Here is a 19736-nt window from a genome sequence, read left to right as displayed (position 1 = left end):
CTTAGATATTTCCATAGAAGTTCATAGTGAGTTTCATCCTTTTTTTATTAGCACATACTGGTTAATTTAACCAGTCTTCTAGTGGTAGACACTTGTTTTTCTCTATTCATTGCCTGTGACACCAGTGCTTAAATTATTAGCTTTGTGCACTATTTTTGCATGCAAAGGCCTAAATAAATTCCCAGAAGTAGAATTTCTGGGTCAAAATTATGTTTTTGATAGACGCTGCTCAATTCTCCTCATAAGATTTACGGCATTTTGCACTACTACTAGCAGTGGGAGAACCCAGTTCTCTGCAGCAGCCTTGCCAAAAGTTTGGGCATTTTTACCAATTGAATAAGTAAAAGAAAGTAGTATTTCAGTTTAGTTTTAATTTGCATTTCTCTTATTAAGAGTAAAGATGAGGGGCACCTAGGTGGCTCAGTCAGTTAAGCATCCAACTCTTGATTTCGGCTCAGACATGACCTCAGGGTTTCCTGCTTGAGGATTCTCTCTCTTTCCCTCTCCCTCCGCCCCTCCCCTTCCTTGCCTGTTCTCCCTGTCTCCAATAAATAAATCTTTTGTAATATGGATTCTCTATCTCCCTCTGACCCTCTCCTCCCCCCCTAAAAAAAACAAGTGAAGATGAGCATCTTTTCATAGTTTTAGAATTACTCTTATATCCTTTCCTATAAACTTTTTTACTTTAAACATTTTAACTTAAAACAAGTCATTCATTTGTCAGTTTTTAAATATTGACAATATTTTCAATATTTACATATATATGTAAACCCTGTGCCCAACGTGGGGCTTGAACTCAACCCTAGGATCAAGAGTCCCACACTCTACCAACTGAGCCAGCCAGGCACCCCTACTAACCAATATTTTGACATAAGGCCAAAGCCTTTTCTTCGGTCCTGGTGCCCTCACTGGGGATCCTTGCTGTCTCTTTTTTGCATACATCACACCTATAATGCGTTACCCACAGTTTCAAAGTTTCAAATTGCAACTTCTTTAAAGGGGCATGAAATCTTAAAGAGTCTTGAACATCCGGTACAGCATTCTTTCGTATTCTTTTTTTTTTTTTAATAGTTACGGGGTAGAATTTAGTAATTCATCAGCTGCATATAATGCCAGTGCTCATTACATCAAGTGCCCTCCTTCATGCCCATCACCCAGGTACCCCATCTCCCTACCTACCTCCCCTCCAACAACCTCAGTTTGTTTCCTAGAGTTAAGAGTCTCTTATGGTTTGCCTCCCTCTCTATTTTCTTCTTATTTTATTTTTCCTTCCCTTCCCCTATGTTCATCTGTTTTGTTTCTGACTGACTTATTTCACTTAGCGTAATACCCTCCAGTTCCATCCACGTAGTTGGAAATGACAAGATTTTGTTCTTTCTGGTGGCTGAGGAGTATTCCAGTATGTGTGTGTACATATATACGTATGTATATATTTGCCGCATCTTTATCTATTCATCTGTCGATGGACCTCTGGGCTCCTTCCATAGTTTGGCTTCTGTGGACACTGCTGCTGTAAACATTGGGGTGCAGGTGCCCCTTGGGATCACTATGTTTTGTATCCTTTGGGTAAATACCTACTAGTACAATTGCTAGATCCTACGGAAGTTCTATTTTTAACCTTTTTTGGACCTCCATACTGTTTTCCAGAGTGGCTGCACCAGTCCACATTCCCACCAACAGTGCAAGAGGGTTTCCCTTTCTCCACATCCTCGCCAACATCTGTTGTTTCCCAAGTTGTTAAATTTAGCCATTCTGACTGGTGTAAGGTGGTATCTCATTGTGGTTTTGATTTCTATTTCCAATGCTGAGTGATGTCGAGCGTTTTTTCATGTGTCCATTGGCCATTTGTATGTTTTCTTTGGATAAATGTCTGTTCATGTCTTCTGCTCATTTCTTGAATGGATTTTTTTTGTTTTTTTGGGTGTTGAGTTTGCTAAGTTCTTTATAGATTTTGGATACTAGCCCTTTATCTGATAAGTCATTTGCACATACCTTCTCCCATTCTGTAGGTTGTCTTTTGGTTTTTGTTGACTGTTTCCTTTGCTGTGCAGAAGCTTTTTATCTTGATGAAGTCTCAACAGTTCATTTTTGCTTTTGTTTTCCTTGCCTCCAGAAATGTGTCTTGCAAGAAATTGCTGTGGCTGAGGTCAAAGAGGTTGCTGCCTGTCTTCTCCAGGATTTTGATGGATTCCTGTCTCACATTTAGATCTTTCATCCATTTTGAATTTATTTTTGTGTGTAGTATAAGAAAGTGGTCCAGTTTCATTCTTCTGCATGTCACTGTCCAGTTGCTCCAACACCATGTACTGAAGAGACTATCTTTTTTTTTTTCCATTGGATATTGTTTCCTGCTTTGTCAAAGATTAGTTGACTGTTGAGTAAAGGGCCCATTTCTGGGTTCTCTGTTCTGTTCTCTTGATCTATGTGTCTGTTTCTGTGCCAGTACCATACTGTTTTGAAGATCACAACTTTGTAATACAGCTTGAAACCCAGCTTGAATTGTGATGCCCCCGCCATTGGTTTTCTTTTTCAACAGTACTTTGGCTATTAAGATACCGAGGAATAAACCTAACGAAAGAGGTAAAGGATCTGTACTCTGAAACTATAGAACACTTATGAAAGAAATGGAGGAAGACACAAAGAAATGGAAAAACATTCCATGCTCATGGATTGGAAGAACAAATAGTAATAAATGTCTGTGCTACCCAAAGCAATCTACACATTCAGTGCAATCCCCATTGAAATACCATCAGCATTCTTCACAGAGCTGGAACACACACTCCTAAAATGTGTATGGAACGAACCTCTCTTTTCATAAGCTTTGCCCACTTTTCTATAGGTTACAGGCCTCCCATACTGATTTATAGTAGCTCTGTGTACATGAAAGAGATTAGCCCTATGTCTGGGACATAGATCACTTTTTTCCCAGTTTGTTTTGGCTTTGTCTTTTCTTGTAGAATCTTCCCATGTTCAAATTTTATAATATATTTTTATATAGCCAGGCTTCATCAATATTTACTTTTATGGCTTCTAGATTTTGAATCATCATTATAAAGACCTTCCCATTAAAAAATGTTTTTAATCTTTGTTTTCTTCTAGTACTTCTATAGTTTTAGTTTTTATATTTCTTTGTCTTTCTTGAGTTTTTTTGGAGGAGACAAATGTTGCAAAGACATAGATCCAGGGATCCCTGGGTGGCGCAGTGGTTTGGCGCCTGCCTTTGGCCCAGGGCGCGATCCTGGAGACCCGGGATTGAATCCCATATCAGGCTCCTGGTGCATGGAGCCTGCTTCTTCCTCTGCCTGTGTCTCTGCCTCTCTCTCTCTCTCTCTCTGTGACTATCATAAATAAATAAATTAAAAAAAAAAAGACATAGATCCAACTGTTTGTATCTTTCTACTTGTCTTGACATCATTTATTCATGGGTCTACCTTTTCCTCTTTGACTTGAGATGCTTCTCTTTCCATGGAATGAACTAACATATGTATTTGGTGTCTATACTGTTCCATTTGTCTATTAATATTCTAGTACTCTCTTAACTATTGCATAAAATACGTTTTCATATATATCTGCTAATACTGGTGCTTTCTCATTGCTCTTTTCCCTTGCCAGTGTTTTCCTGGCCATTGTTGTTAATTTTTTCTATTCGACCTTTAGGATCAGTTTTTCTATTGAAAAAAAAAAAAAAAACTGAAAGTATTTTTATTGGAATTATGTTAAATTTATATTTAACTTATGGAAAATAGGTATTTTTATTATACTGAGCCTTCATAAATATTTTTGTTGACACTATTATAACTTATCTTACTGATAGATGTAACACTATTGATTTAACTGTGCTCTTGTTATTTGATCCTTCCCCAATTTTTGATTTTATATATAATTCTTAGATGAAACACTGTAGTTTAATCTTTGTCCATATCTGTGATATTATTACCTTGTGATAAAGTCCTAGAAATAAAATCACTAGTCAAAGGCTGTGGACTTTTGGGGGTCCTGGGTGGCTCAGTCAGTTAAGCATCTTTCTTTGGCTCAGGTCATGATCTCAGGGTCCTGGAATCTAGCTCTGTGGAGGGCTCCCTGCTCAGTGGGGAGTCTTCTCTCCTAAAACCCACCCCTCCTCACCCCTTGTTCTCTCTCTCTCACTCTCTCTCTCAAATAAATAAATAAAATCTTAAAAAAAAAAGTCTGTGAAGTTTTAAGATATCTGACATTGCCAAAATTATTACCAAAGAAATTATATACTCCCACAAAGAAATTATGATGAAAGTGATTGATTTATTAAAATTTTTTAAAGTCATGGTAATATGTAAAAAGTGATATCTCACTTTTAATTTTCATTTATGTGACTGTTAGTGAGATAGGACATTTTTTCTTTACTACATATTTATATTTGATTTTCAGTGATTTAGTGTCAATATTCTTACTCATTTTTTGTTAAAAAACTAGTAGTTAAAAAAAACCTAGTTTATTTCAAAGTATAATTTTTTTCTTACCCATTTTTTAAAAGTGTATTTGTTCATTTGAGAGTGAGAGCACGTGCATGGACACACACATACACCAGTGGGGAGAGGGGCAGAGGAAGAGAATCTTCAAGCAGACTCTGCTGGATGCATAGCCCAACTAGGGGCTCAATGCCCAATTGACCCCACGACCCATGAGCTCGTGACTTGACCAGAAACCAAATGTTGGTTGCTTAACCTACTGAGCCCCCGAGGCGCCCTTTTCCTTACCCATTTTAAATGCTGATGGTCTTAATGTTTTTCTCTTTGATTTGGATGAGCTTTTATATATTAAGACTGTCAAATCTATTAAGTTTTACCATATTTGTGTCAAATATTTTTCCAGTTTGTTGCTTATTTTCAGTTATTTATAACATGTTTTGTTGTGTTAATTTAAATGAAATCATACAGAAACATGTATAGTAGAAAGTGAAATTTCTCTCTGCCCCAACCCTCTCACTTCTGCTAAGAGATAGGTATGGTGATGTTTTTTGGACATTCAAATTTTTAGGCCTTCTTTGTTGTCAAATATATATATAACTCTTCCTTTGTTCATTTCTTCTATCAGTTTATGCTTAGAAAGACCTTCCCATACTGCAATCTGAGACGGAGGGGAGCCAAAGTGAATATAGAGAAGCCAGTGAGTGGGATTTTGAGGTTGTCTGGGCAAGAGGTTATTGTGGCTTGGACTGGGATGGTGGTCATGAACATAAAAAGATATGGACAAATCAATATATAATTTGAAGATCAGCTTGCTGACAGACTGATGGGGGAAAGTAATGGAGAAAAGAGAGAAATAAATGATGGTTCCTGGATTTTTGGCATATGTATCTGGTGGAATGACGTATCTTTTTCATTCCTGAGCTGAAGAATGTGAAGTCTTTTAGGGGGATTGAGGACATTTTGGTGCATGATACTTTCCCAAAGATATTCATAGACATGTGATCCCCTTTTGTGGGGTCCTTAAATACAGGTTAGCATATCCTTCAACTCTCTGTGGCTAAACTTGGTCTTTTAAAAAAAAATTTTTCTTTTTTTTTTTTTTACCTGCCATGTTTTAATGGGCCTGCCTACTTTGTAGGAATGTTCTTTTGTGTTTACAAAGTGTTCTTGAGTTTGTCTCATGTTCTCATTGATGACTCCTACCTGAATACTAATATGGGCCAAGGTTCTCCATTCCCTGGTCAGTGGGAGCCTCAGAAGGAGGGTGTTGGGCACTGGAGGATCACAAACATGGGTGGGGAGATACTCCTCAGTGCTTTCTGCTGTTATCAGATTGTTGCAATGAGGGCCCTCAGGCAGTTCCCGAGGGCTGCTGCTGCATAACTCACCACCTCCTTTTATTTCAACATAGAGGTCATCAAAGGAGAACCTAGTTTAAGAGTGTGTGGCCCGGAATAGCTAGTTTGGAACTAATCAGTAAAAACACAGTCAGCAGGTTTGTTTTTGTTGTCCTTGTTGTGGTGCACAGTGCCCAGTGAAGCTTCTAGTCCTCCTTGAACTCCACAAACAAGATTCAGAGGCCACCGCCCTTTCAGAACCTCACAGCAACACCAGAGTCCCTACCATGGGGGGAGAAGTAAAGGTTGTTGCCTCTGATCCCCCACCCTCTACAATCAGTCCGCTGCAGGCATTGGACCACTCTCCCTGAATGACCTGGAGAAGCCCTCTAACTCCCTGCGGAAGGGACATGCACCTAGTTGTTTTTCTGAGAGTGACAGTGGCTTCTGTGGAGCTGTGCTATGCGCATGCTTCCTCCCTATTCTTCCAGCAACCAGTAGAACGTGCCAAGAGAGGGAAAGGTTCATTAGAGTTAGAAATGTAGTCTGTGGTCTTCGAAAAGCTTTTCTGGGCAAAACTAACTAATCCTTCTAGGGAAATAAGCAGCCTAGGTCGTTCGGAAATTACATTCTAGCTGCTGTACAATTCTATTGCATAATCAAAGGTCACACCTGCAGCCAAATTAAATATGTTTGTCACTAAGGATATTTCCATCTGGCAAACAAAATACTGTGGTATTATACTGCTCCCTCTTCCTGGAATGTCCTTGTGTGCTGTATCTTCAAGGAGGCCATTTGGCAATGTTCCCAAATCCCTGGCCTTTGACCAGCCACCTCCTGCCTCTCCAGACTCCCAAGAGAGCTATGTGGGGGGACATTGCTGGCAAGTGAACACTGTTTTTTCTTTTTACACTGTTTATACGAGCCCCACTGCTGAGCTTGTCTGGATCACTTCAAAGACAAAAAGAGACATAGACAAACCCAACGAAAATGGTGGGACCCAAAACCTAGATCAAAGTGATGAAGCTGCAGCCCTAGGCTTTCCTGAGGCTACGGCTGCAGGAAGAGACTCCCAAGCTTCTCCTTGTTATCAAAAGCCCTGTTGCCCTTCACCCACCTCATGAACCTCTACTCATCCTATGAACCCCAATTCCAAAGCCTCGTGCTTTCTGAATTTGCCTTGACCCCAGCCCCATCCAAGAAAAATGAGCAGTTCCTTCATTTGTGATCCTGTCTGCATTTCTCTTTGATCACTTTACTAGCTCTTATTGTGGTATCTGTTTATATGGCCCACTTCCCAGACACCAAAGGTAGACTCTGTCTTATTCCTCTTTTTATTTCCAGCACCTGGCCAAGTGCCCGGCGTTGGGAGGTGTTCGGTGTAGTATGCTGAGAGCCATGTTTTCTGGCACTGGAAACAAGACACCTGGTTGTGCAGTGTGTGCAGTGCACAAACACGCTGGGCCAAGGGGGTGAGTGGGGCTGGTGTGGACTGGTTTGGGGCTGTCTCTGAGGAAAGAGAACCTGTTTTTTCCCACAGAGGCACAAGTTGGCAGGGCTGTTATGAGCCCAGAGGGGATACCTCCTAATTTGCGACCAAGATACTACACAGACTTGCAATCTTCCCGATTGCCGACCCAGACAAACCAGACCCAGCAGAATTGCAGAATGTGAAGAAATTCAAGCTTGAAAGGAATAGTTTCCCTTGTGAAAAGTTTCCACTACTCATCTAATAGGCAGGCCTTCCTGTTATCTGATTTTGGAGAACTTACCGTCAATTATGAATAAGAGGATCTGAATGCATTATGCTTTCCAATGTAGGGTACTCACCCTCAAGTACAATTTTAAAAATGTATACAATTACGCAGTTTTAGACCTGAAAGTAATCTATTAATGTTTCTTTTGAGCATTTAGTATTGTCTATATGCTTAGCACAGACTAGCATATAAAAATTAACCAGTGTCAAATACCTATTTAGTAGCAGGTTTTTCATTTGCTAAAAGGGCATCTACCATACAATTCTATCAGAAACAGAAAGAGGCAAAGTGGTCACTGTGTTAGTGCAATTGGAGTTTTATCCATCTCACTCTTTGGTTTTCGCTGTAGAAGCTTCCATTTCTCTAGTTTTTTCCCCTCCTTTTGTATGTTCACAGCTACCTACTGAAAACAACCAACCAACCATTTTGAGGATATCATTGCTAGATTGGGAACACCCTGAGGAAAGGAAATAAGTCTCAATCTTGTGTTTATCCCATGGCTTTTATAGCAGGGTAAGTAGTTCAATAAACCTTTTAAAAATGAAAGTAATGAATGAAGGCATTAATGAATGAATAAATAGGAGGTAAGGAGAAGTAACAAGAAGCCTTGCATGCTGTGATATTTTATTTAAAAATTTGGAAAAAAAATGTCAAAATATTAACATTTTCTAAATCAGAGTGGTGGATATATGAGTACACATTATCTTACTGTCTGTGCTGGTTTTCATATTTAAAAACTTCTATAATTTGAAAAACCAAGATGAACAATAAAGGTAATAATAGTATGACAAAAGTGCCTTTCTTCAAGTATCTTGTCATTACATATTTCAGGTACACATGATTGCAGAAATCTATTGGGCTATACATTTTTTAGGAGTTGACTGAGTAGAAAAAAAAAAGCAACAAATAACTCTAAAACTAGAAAAGCAGGAGACCAAGACCCTTCTGAGTGTGCCATCTATTTTCTGTTTGGACCTTGATTGATCAAGGGCCTGGACCATGACATCCAAGTTTTATCTCCTCCCCAGTAGTCAGTACCCAGACTTCTGTCCTTCACTTAGCAGATCCCAGAAGAGAACCTTAGAGAATTACCTTTAAATACTAACCCCCTCTCCATAGCTGCCATCCTCAGCTCTAAGTCCTCGTGTTCTCTTCTTTCCTACCATGAAGTTATAGAAACAGAAGTGGTAAGTGACTGCAAAACACTTGAAAATATATTGCCAGCATGAAATAATTACAATCATCCTTTCATCAATTCCACTTTTGATCACTTTGCCATTGTCATATATTAATACATTAATATACATTAATACATTAATATACATTAATATATAAAAATTATAATCAGGGGCGCCTGGGTGGCTCAATTAGTTTAAGTGTCTGCCTTCAGCTCGGGTTGTGATCCCAGGGTCCTGTCATCGAGCTCCACATCGGGCTCCCTGCTCAGTGGAGAGTCTGCTTCTCTCTCTCCCTCAGCCTGCCATTCCCCTGCTTGTGCTTGCTCTCTCTCTCTCTCTCTCTCTCTCTCTTTCTGTCAAACAGATAAATAAAATCTTAAAAATAGAAATAAAAAATAAATTTCTTTAAAAAAAAAACAAACTGTACACAGACTCCTGGGTGGCTCAGTGACTGAGCATCTGCCTCTGGTTCAGGGTGTGATCCCAGGGTCCTGGGATCAAGTCCCCATCGGGCTCCCCACAGGGAGCCTACTTCTCCCTCTGCCTGGGTCTCTGCCTCTCTCTGCATCTCTCATGAATAAATAAATAAAATCTTTTTTTAAAAATTATAGTCAGAGGGGAAAATCTAAACATTCTATCTACTCTATAATGATGAAAAGAGAATGTGTGTGATTTAGTTAATTTGAAATATCATTGGAAAGCAGCAATAAAAATGAAATGGACAATACAATTGGTAAGCGTCTGGGGTCACGTCCCTGGGCCTGGGCAGGGGTGTTGGTGATATCTGAAACTCTTTAAGGCCTTCGTACATGCTATTCCCTCTGCCTAGAATACTTTCCCTTCCTCTCCCACTCTTCAAATCTGACTAATTCCTATATATACGTCAGCATTCTGCCTAAATGGCACAACCTCAGATGAATCCCTGATCCTGATCTAAATCAACCCCCAATTTTGTTAATTCTCTCTGATGAAACCCAGTTCTTTTCCTTCTTCCTACTTACCACAGTATAATTATATATTATTTGTGTGTTCGTTGTCTAATATCCATCTTACCCATGAGGACAGGAACAAGGTTTGTTTGGTCTCCTTGCCATATTTATAATTCCTGGCATGGAACCTGTCAATATTAGGGGCCAGTCTATAACTGTAATAAATGAATGCACAGAGTTCTTAGGAAGAACCATGCACTTGTGAATCACAGCTCCATTTATAGTACTGTTATCAAAGGTGAATTATTTACTTGACTTAAGCCTAAGATATGCCATAATTAGGACTATTAGATATCATTCTTTAGAAGAAATAAATGTATTTATATATCTGCTGTAGATTTGCATTTTATGAGTCATATTTTGTTCCAGGAAGCCAGAAGTCCAGCCAACTTTGCATAAAGTCTTTAAAAAAAAAAAGTTCTTTCTTAAAGTTACAAATGACTAGCTCTGTAATTAGATGTACTAGGGGAGGGATGCCTGGGTGGCTCAGCTGTTGGGTGTCTGCCCTCGGCTCAGGGCGTGATCCCAGAGTTCTGGGATCAAGTCTCGCATCAGGCTCCCTGCAGGGAGCCTGCTTCTCCCTCTGCCTGTGTCTCTGCCTCTCTCTCTCTCTCTCTCTCTCTCTCTCCCTCTCCGTGTGTCTCTCATGAATAAATAAATAAAATCTTAAAAAAAAAAAAAAAAGATGTACTAGGGGATGCCTGCCCTTTTTGCCTGCACAGCTTCTTTTCCCCCTTCCTCAGGTTAGAGTACCAAGGACCACCATAAGGCCTCTCGGGGGTTGTGCACTGCAGTGGGTCGCATCCATGTAGACTATAACATGAATTAGAATTCTGAAGCTGTACAGCTCTGTGGCCCCCACATAACTCTTTCTTTTGGTAAATGCTTCTCACCCACCTAGATAGTGCAACCTGTGGGTCTGCTTCCTTGCCATAGAAGTGGATATGTGATGTAGGCCACTCAGCCAAAGAACTATCTCTAGAAACCACCACTGATTATTATAGGACTAGGCTCATAATCAAGGAAGCCAACCAGCATTCTTTGGGGGATTATGTGAATGGTAGGAGAAAAAGAATCTCTCCTGGGATATCTAATACTAAGAAGCATGAAGTCTGGAGCTACTGGTGGTTCTTTTGCCATATAATAATAAAAGCTTATCTGCAAACAAAGTCAACATAGAGGAAAGGAGAACTGAAAGAAGGAGAAAAGGGGACAGATTATTGATGATATGGGTTGATCCCCAGCTCTGCCTAAATACTCATGGCCTTTTTGGTTACGTGAGCTAATAAGTTCCCTCCCTTGCTTAGGAGAGCTTGAGCTGAATCTCTGTCACTTGCAACCCCAGGACTCCTGGCTAGAACAGGTGCATAAGTGAAACCATCAATCAGGAACTTGGAACTTGTTTTCTGGTTAACAGAAAACTGAACATGCTACTTTTGTCAATGATGATGTCATTTCTCTGCCCACAGCTCTCCAGTGGCTTCTCTTATTACCTGGGGAAGAAGGCCATTATCCACACGTGGCCAGTTGGTCCCTACCTTATGGGCGTCTGACCTTATCTCCCTCACTTTCCTTCATGTTGCTCACCATGCTTCAGGAACCCCGACTGTGGCAGTCCTTACACTTGCCACTCGTGTGCACACCAGAGGGGATTTGCACTTGTTACTCCCTCTACGAGGGAATAACAATACTGGTCTGTGCTTTCTCCAGTTACCTTCTTGACTGTATTCTCTTCTCCTTTCAGATGTGAACTTCCCCCATCACCCCATCTAAAATCTTACTTTCCGTAGGGCAGTCATAACAAAGTACTACCGTTTGGAGACCTTTTCAACAGAAATGTCAGAGTTCTAGAAGCCAGAAGTCTGAGATCAAGGTGTTGACAGAATTGGTTTGTTCTGAAGGCCATGAGAGAGAATCTATTCCATGTCTCACTCCTAGCTTCTGGTGGTTTGCTGGCGATCTTTGATGTTCCTTGGCTTGTAGAAGCATCACCCAGATCTCTGCCTTCATCTTCACATGACATTCTCCTTGTGGGCACGTCTCTGTGTCAAATTTCCCCTTTTTATGAGGACACTAGTCATTGGATTAGGGCCCACTCTAATGGCCTCATTGTGATTTGATCATCTGCAAAGATCCTCTTTCCAAATGAGGTCACATTCACAGGTACTGGGACTTCAGTTTTGGAGGGGACACAATTCAACCCATAATACTCTTCTTATCTTGCCTTATTTTTCCTTATAGTATGTATCACTGTCTGACATTATAGACTTACGTTTTTACCATTTGATGTCTCTCTCTCTCTCTCTCTCTTTCTCCAATTTAGGATGTAAATTCCATGAACTCATGGATATAATGTTATTTTTAAAATTAATCTTTTAATTTAAATTCAATTAATTAACATATAATGTATTATTAGTTTCAGAGATAGAGTTCAGTGATTCATCAGTCTTGTATAATACCCAGTGCCGTCCTTAATGTCCATCACCCCGTTACTCCATCTCCCTCCCCTCTTCCCCTCTAACAGGATATAATGATATTTAAAACAGTGCCTAGGGACCCCTAGGTGGCTCAGTGGTTGAGTGTCTGCATTCGACTCAGGGCCTGATCCCAGGGTCCTGGGATCGAGTCCCACGTCGGTCTCCCTGCATGGACCCTGATTCTCCCTCTGCCTATGTCTCTGCCTCTCTCTCTGTCTCTCATGAATAAATAAAATATTTAAAAAAAAACAGTGCCTAAGTATATAGAAGGTATGCAATCAAATATCTGCTAACTGAGTGAATACTCAACAGGAAAATAGATTCTCCAATTTTAAAATGTTAAAGTCTGAAACTACTTTTTGCATAGTCAAGGATTTGAAGAAACTAAGCCTTCTCCAATTTCTTTAATATGCATATTCAGAGTCTAAGACTTGCTGGAGATCCATCCAAAATCTCTGTCACAAACTAACAAATACCATCACTGTGAAAATAGAAGACTGGATAGAAACACTCTGAGGAAGAATGGAATTGGGAGTGGTAGGTTGAGAGAGGACATGTGAGAAGTGGTAGAGATTGAATGAGGTTAAAAGTGGTCAAGTTATGGAAAAATCTAAAAGGACTGATCTTTATGCCTGACTTCATGGTAAAAGTATGCCAGTGGCCTTCAATGGAGTTTCATTGTGTTCATTACACATTAAAAAGCATTTTTAGAGGCACCTGGGGAGCTCAGTCGGTTAAGCCTCTGTCCGACTCTTGATCTCGGCTCAGGTCAGGATCTCAGGGTCATGGGATTGAGCCCTGCATCCGGCTCTGCGCTTAGCACGGAGTCTGCTTATCCCTCTCCCTCTGCTCTTCCCCCCCATTCTTTTTCTCTCTCAAATAAATAAATAAAATCTTTTAAAAAATAAATAAAAATAAAAGGGATTTTTAACTGAAAACAGATTTTTCCTGCTGCAGGTATTTCCAAATGGCCCCTGTGGCATTTACTGTGAAGTATTACCTGCGTATCATTTAATCAAGTTATTATTATCCATCTTTCATCTGGTGCCTCCACGGGATTATGAGCTGAGGGGCAGGAGGCTCTGTCTTTGCTAGCCCACAGGTAGTCAAAAGACAAGTGATAAAATATTTGCAGCACACACGTGCAAGAAAAGCGTTAAGAGCCCTTACTTACATAAGGCTTTTCTAGACCAGTAAGAAGACAAATGACCCAGTGGATCAAAGAAAGTGCAGGTGCCATATAAACATTAAAAGTTGCTCAATCTTGCCAGTAGCTGGGGAAATACAAATTAATAACAAAATTGAATTTTTGCCCATCTGCTTGGCCAAAGTCGAAAAGATTGAGAACTTCCAGGCTGCTGAGGGGGTGGATAATCAGACACGTTGATACTTTTGGGCGAGGGACGGTATGTGGAACTGAGTGTTCCGATCTGAAAAACACTGACCCTCTGACCTGAAAATCCCTTGTTTAGGAAGCTGTCCTCCCGAAGAGTCGGCCCTCAATGTGATACACGCCGCCGATAAGACTCCAGAATTTTAATGTAGGAAAGACATAGGGGTGCCCACTGGGCTTTAAGCAAATCAAGAATATGGTATTTCTTGTACTTTTGAGTTTGTGTAGTAAAATTCCTGCTCTCTACAGAATTAATTATTAACTAAATAGCACAATCAGCTTTTGTCAAGTGGCAAGTAGAGGCCAGGGATGTCATCAGATTCCTTAAAACAGCGTTTTAGGGATTTAGTTGCAAATATTTAAGAAAATAACTCTTCAGTTTCTACCACTCCCCCCTCCCCAAAACCGGTCTCTTACCCAAGGGGTGGGGGGGTCGTGGGAGGGCCCGGGGCACCCAGGGCAGGAAACCTGTCGGCTTTTGTTCCCAAATGTCGCTCTCGGCTCTCCCCATCCCTGTTGTCTCCGTTTGTGATGAGAAGGAGAAAGGCCAGGTGGAGCCAGAGTTGCCCCCACGCTGGCTCCTACTAAGGGCGTGGCTGCGTGGTTTCCACCCGAGCCGAGCCGGGAAGGCCTCTGAAGGGACAACAGGAGCTCCTCTCACCCGGACCAGACCGGACGGGGCCAGTTTTTTGAGCTAACTGCTCCGCATAACAAAGTGAGAAGAGCCTGGACTCCTGCTAGGGCCAGGGAGGGGACGAGGGCCCAGGAAATGGGGGCGATGGAGGGGTTCTGAGAGTGAAGGGGGCTCACCCCGCACAGGGCCCGGAGGCCCCCTGCCCCGTTCACAGCCCAGCTGGGAGCAGCACGGTTGGCTGACAGCCTCCGGCTTCAACTCCTTCGGGAGCTGCTCCAGCTTTTTATTTTTATTTTTATTTATTTATTTATTTATTTATTTATTTATTTGTTTGTTTGTTTGTTTATTTATTAGGAGGCAGGGAGGTTGTCCCACTCTTCCTTGTGGACAAGGCCTAGACTTTTCAGCCAGATAGAAGGCTCCTTTACCGTGCAAGCTGTGCTTTGAGCGCCCCTGATTTCGGCAAAGCCTTTGTCAAGTGGGCCTGGGCTGGAGGGGCCCCCCCTGCCCCAGCGGGCTTGCCTCCCCTTTGTCCTGGCAGCTTTCACTCCCCCACAAGCCTTTGCTGCCCCCCTTCCCCGGCTCAGCACCTGCTCCCCAGAGCCCACCGGGCACAGCTAAAGACTCCTCATTTGCAACTGCAGACTTCACACCAGTGGGGATTTGTAAGACACCAAAAGGAACTTTTTCCCTCATTTTAATTTCAAGTTCAGAATTTAAAACCGAATAATTGCCAATCTGTTCTCTGCCACTCGGTCACTGTTTAACCTTGAATGATGACCGATTTTGTCTGAGCAAACAGTCACAAATTCCCTCCGGAACATATTCTTTGTCATTTTTTTTTGTTGTTAAAGAGAAATGAAAGAAATTCTGGAGGGAATATACCCACAAATATCACTACAAAACTTTCTAACTCTGACAAACAATAGGCTCCTAGTTTTAGAATGAGAAAAGATCTTGAAGTTTATTCCAATTAAAGTCCCTCACTTCGCATCAGAGCGTTTGCCCATAGAGCCCTTGAAAATTGTAATCTAGATCTCCAGTTACAAAAACCGATAACAAGCAATGCAACTTTGCCACCATCTTAGTAAAAACAGCTAATGTTCCAAAAATTATAGCTATGTTTGCAATATTTAAGATTATTGTCAGACTTGGTGCTAATATCCATCTAGATGGTAGCGTTAAAATTATTCAAGGAGAACAAAAAGTTCAATCTTTAGGATCTTTTTATTTCTGTTGGATATATTTTCCTTTTCTTTGTTTTCAACTTGCTGATTATATTTTTAAAAGGGCAATTGAGTTTTCTTTTTCAGAAAAATGACACATAAGGCCGCTTGGCCTTTCTGATCTATGTGCTGAGGAATTGGCAATCGTGTTAATTCAATACAGTGTATTTTTGCGGGGAGGGGCATTCTTTGTTCAGTTAAGAAGGAAAAAAAATCGCTTTAAAAATGTGTAACTTTTAAAATGACGTTAACAAATAGTTATTACTTGCTTAATAAGCTTTGAAGCTTGTTAAGGGGGAAGTTGACATCCAAAACGATTCTTCTGCGTGTTTAATAGGACAATATATTTGTCAATTCCTTTTATTCTCTAAAAGCTCCGTTCTCTGCCCTCTTTTGTGATCTCTGCTGAAATTACATCTGCGCTTGGCTCTTTCTCCTTTACAAAAAGGAGAAGCTCAGCTTCGGACCCAGGTTGCTTGACCTTCATTTATCCACTTTCCACCCCAGCTGGCCTGGAGCAGATGAAGTTACGGTGAGATTTCTCTGCCTCTCGAGAAGACCCTGGTGCCTAGACCTTTCTCTGCTGCTGCTTTGAGGAGCTCTGCTACACATCGACCCTATCGACCCTCTCTCCTGTGACCCACTGCCCCAGTAGTTCCCAGGGCGAGATGGCTAATGATCTAAGTCCAGCTAGGCCTGGTCTCTACTGACACCATGGAACAGCCAACTTGTCTGTACGAAAGGGTCGTTTCAGCTGCAAATTACACGCAGATGGGGAATATCTTTTCTGTGCTACTAAAAGTGAAGCAGGGTGTTTCCAAATGAGAGGCAATCACTTGAGTGAGCGGTATTTACTTGCATGTCCTTGTAGGTCGTACTCCACGTTGCCTAGCAGATGGCGTCTGTGGTCGTAAGCACAGAGTGCAGAGTATTTCCACATCTGTAAAGTATACGTGCAAATGTCAGTGTAGCCCGTGTCATAAGTGGAAAATTATTTTCCTATTTAAATCTTAAATAGTTTCGATGGCAACTACCCAACAAGATTAATTACTAGTTTTTAGTAACAGCTCAGTATACGTAGAGTTCCTTTGCAAGGAGCTTGTGATCTAAACAAGACTTAGCAAACCAATACCTCTAAAAATTAGCTGAGAAAAGCCTCGGCGTCAGCATTTGGAGAGAAAACTCGTCTTAGAATTTGCCCTTTGTTACACTTCCCCAAGCTAGGGTTATTCAGAGTTTTTCTTTACACAACTGGACATGGGTAAGACTTGATCATCATCTTTAATTCATTATGTGTTACTAAATAATAATATAGTTTCCCAATTATGGATTAAATATTCTTGGCTTATGGTAACGGAAAGGAGGAGGAGTGGGCACCGACCCAGAAGGTTATCTGGCCCAGTTCTTACATTTATAAAGAGTCTTGAATTTAGGCTTCTGACATTACCTTGAATGGAGATTACACCAAAATACACTGATGGGATTGAAAGAAGACACCCTCATCCAAATTTAAAATTGAGATCCCTGAAGAAACTATATCACCTTCCAGTGTACTGTGGATTTTAAAAGTTGAATCTTTAAATTATCTTCCGACTAGCACAACTGTTTTGTGTTGTAATTTTTGTGTGTGTGTTAAAGGCATCAACTGTTAAAAATGTGAACTTTCAAAACACCCCAATTTTTAACCCTTTTAGTGATTTTTTTAAAAAATTAATATACTGGGAACCTCAAAAGTAATGGAGGCAGCCTAGATCTCTCTCAGCCTTTGAGAAGTTCTGAAATGATTTGGTTAGAATGCAAATATTTCCACAAGGTAGCAGGAGCATTTTCATGTAAGCCTAAGAAACCATAGATTAAGGAATCCAGAAAATAGGAAATTCTAGAAAAGAATAAATTGTATGTTTCAAATGAAGACTCATTGCATACTCTTTCTTTTTTTTTTCTTTTTTGCCTTTGTATTGGATTTTATGGACTTTAAGGAATATTTCAGTCACACTATTCCAACATGTTAATACATATTTAAGATATATAATATCTGCTGCTTTAAAGCACACTTTTCTCAGCGTAAAGTCACCAGCTGGCTTTGGTAAACTTATAGAAATAGCAACTATGTGAAGCCGTGAATATTCAACAAGAGTAAACTGCATGATTTACAAGTGTTCTTGGACACCCGAGGCTTGGAATGCTCTAAAATAAAATCTGACAGATAGAGGGTCTTTGAAAGACAAGTCTTACAGCCATGTCTTAAAGGAGAAAGGAGTGACAACAAAAACAATAAGAAAGTCAACTGTCATGAGTTAGAAGGGAAGGTTAATCCTGGGTAACAAGTCAACGGAGGTCATTATCTGAATTATAAATATCCTGAAAGGGAACTCCTTCCTCTTGTTTGCCCAGTTCCCACAACCGCATCGTCTCCTGGGGAAGCATGCATTTATTTATTTACTTATTTCAGCAAATTCAGTACAGAGTCGTAGAGACAATCGTTTTTGAACAGACATAACAAACCATTATTTAACAGACTGAAATATGAAGGCATCTGTCCAGTTCAGTTGGGAAATTCTCTCCCCGAGCCCAGTAGGCGTTGGTGTGGCCGAGGGCATTTAGGGAAGCATAGAGGAGACAGAGACACACAGGGCACCAGAGGTGGAGGGTTAGAGTCTGCTTCCACCTCTGCGGCAGAGTTCAGGTGCTCCTGCTGGTCTGAACGCGGGGCCTAAGGTCAAAGCACGATCACAGGGGAAGGCTCCTGTCCTCAGCCCCGCTCCGAAGAGCCCAGAGTCCTAAGAGCTAAAATACAAGCTAACGAGTAACAGTGGCACAAACTGTGCCCTTCCAGGACTCTGCAGACGGCAGGTAGAGGAGGATTTTTAAATCTGCAGTGGTTTTCCAGGAAGGAGCACGACAGACACAACTCATGGTTTGTTTGACGGGGGCCTGAAGTATATACTTCGGGACAAACCCCGGGAATGGTCCCCGAGATACGTGGTCCGCGTATGTCATCCAGGTACTCCTCCGGGCAGCTCTGTGGTTGGAGGTTCGTACTCCTATATGCAGAGAAGGAAACGGACCTCAGGCAGAGAAGTCAAGTCGTTTGCCCAAGGTTGGGTGGGAAAGTTGGGCTTTAGATCCCCTGACTCTCAGACGGATGCCGTTTCTACAGTATCTTTCTGCGTCATTCTTACTGTTATTTAAGTACTTGTAAATTGACTTGATTTTCCCCTTCTTCAAGGGAAGGAACACAGGCCTGAACCTTGGGATCTTTGTTGACGCTTCCCATCAGTCATCCCACCACTATTTATGGAGCAGCTAATAAGGACCACGTGTCGGGGTTAAAGAATGAATGAAACACAATCCCTGCTCCCAAAGAGCATACCGGTTGGTCGTCCGAGGCACGCGGTGGCATTCATTCCTCATGTATCTCTCCCCGTAGCTCTCTTCCGAGTGTCTGGTGCAGGCCCTCACCGCCTGGACAGCGGTCTTGTAAGTGGTCCCTCTGGGGATGGCCGAACCTCAGGTCACCATCTCACAGCCGCCACCAGATGAGATCGAGCCCCGCGTCGGGCTCCTTGCTCACTGAGGAGCCGGCCTTGGATTCTTTCTTCCTCCTCCTCTGCCCCTCCCACTCACTCTCAGTCTCTAAGAAATAAATAAAATCTTAAAAAAAAAAAAGTGGTCTTTCTGTGTTATTAGCCAGGTCGCAGGAGATCTATTCAGACAGTTGTGGGCAAGGTAAAGAATTTATGTATTTATGTATTTATTTATGAATTTATGGTTGAGGGGAAGAGCAGGGGGAGAGGGACAAGCAGACTCAGTGCTGAGCATGGAGCCCGAGGTGGGGCTCTATCCCACGACCCCAAGATCATGACCTGAACTGAAACCCAAGGGTTGGACACAACCGACTGAGCCACCCAGGCACCCCAGGGCAAATTTTTTTTTTTTTTTAAGTAGTAAGGAGACGTTCAGAAACTGGCAACAGTGGGAAACCACCACCATGCCTAGGGCCAAAATACTCCAGAAGGTATGTTAAAATCCTAACTGCCCCCAGCGACAGCCACGGAAGGAGGCAGCTGGGAAACCTCTCTCCTCCGCGCTTCTGATCTACTGGAGCCAGTCCTGCCCCAGCTCCGGAGCCAGGCGAGCAAACGGGCCCAGCTGTGCAATCGCAGGGGTCAGCCTCCCCGTGCAGAGAATGGGGGTGGATCGGGCGGGGGCAAACAGAGCACGCAGCTGCCTCGCCACTCCTTCAAACCATAGGAAAGAACACCACGCACCTGGCGAGCGCATGTGGGACGAGAAGAGG

At 41.7% G+C, this 19736-nt stretch overlaps 1 long non-coding RNA gene across 1 annotated transcript; it reads left to right on the top strand.

The window, feature by feature from the left end:
• The first annotated feature begins 816 nt into the window (after nucleotides 1-816).
• LOC118352815 (uncharacterized) lies at nucleotides 817-19105 on the top strand. The gene is made up of 4 exons (XR_004810593.2): nucleotides 817-5142; nucleotides 7127-7254; nucleotides 7936-8052; nucleotides 18666-19105. It is a non-coding gene; the product is annotated as an uncharacterized LOC118352815 (long non-coding RNA).
• The last annotated feature ends 631 nt before the right edge of the window (nucleotides 19106-19736 follow it).

Source organism: Canis lupus, chromosome 29, assembly GCF_003254725.2.
Source record: "Canis lupus dingo isolate Sandy chromosome 29, ASM325472v2, whole genome shotgun sequence".
NCBI classification, from domain to species: Eukaryota; Metazoa; Chordata; class Mammalia; order Carnivora; family Canidae; genus Canis; species Canis lupus.
The sequence above is the reverse complement of the archived record's forward strand: the minus strand, read 5'-3'. Positions and strand labels throughout refer to the sequence as shown.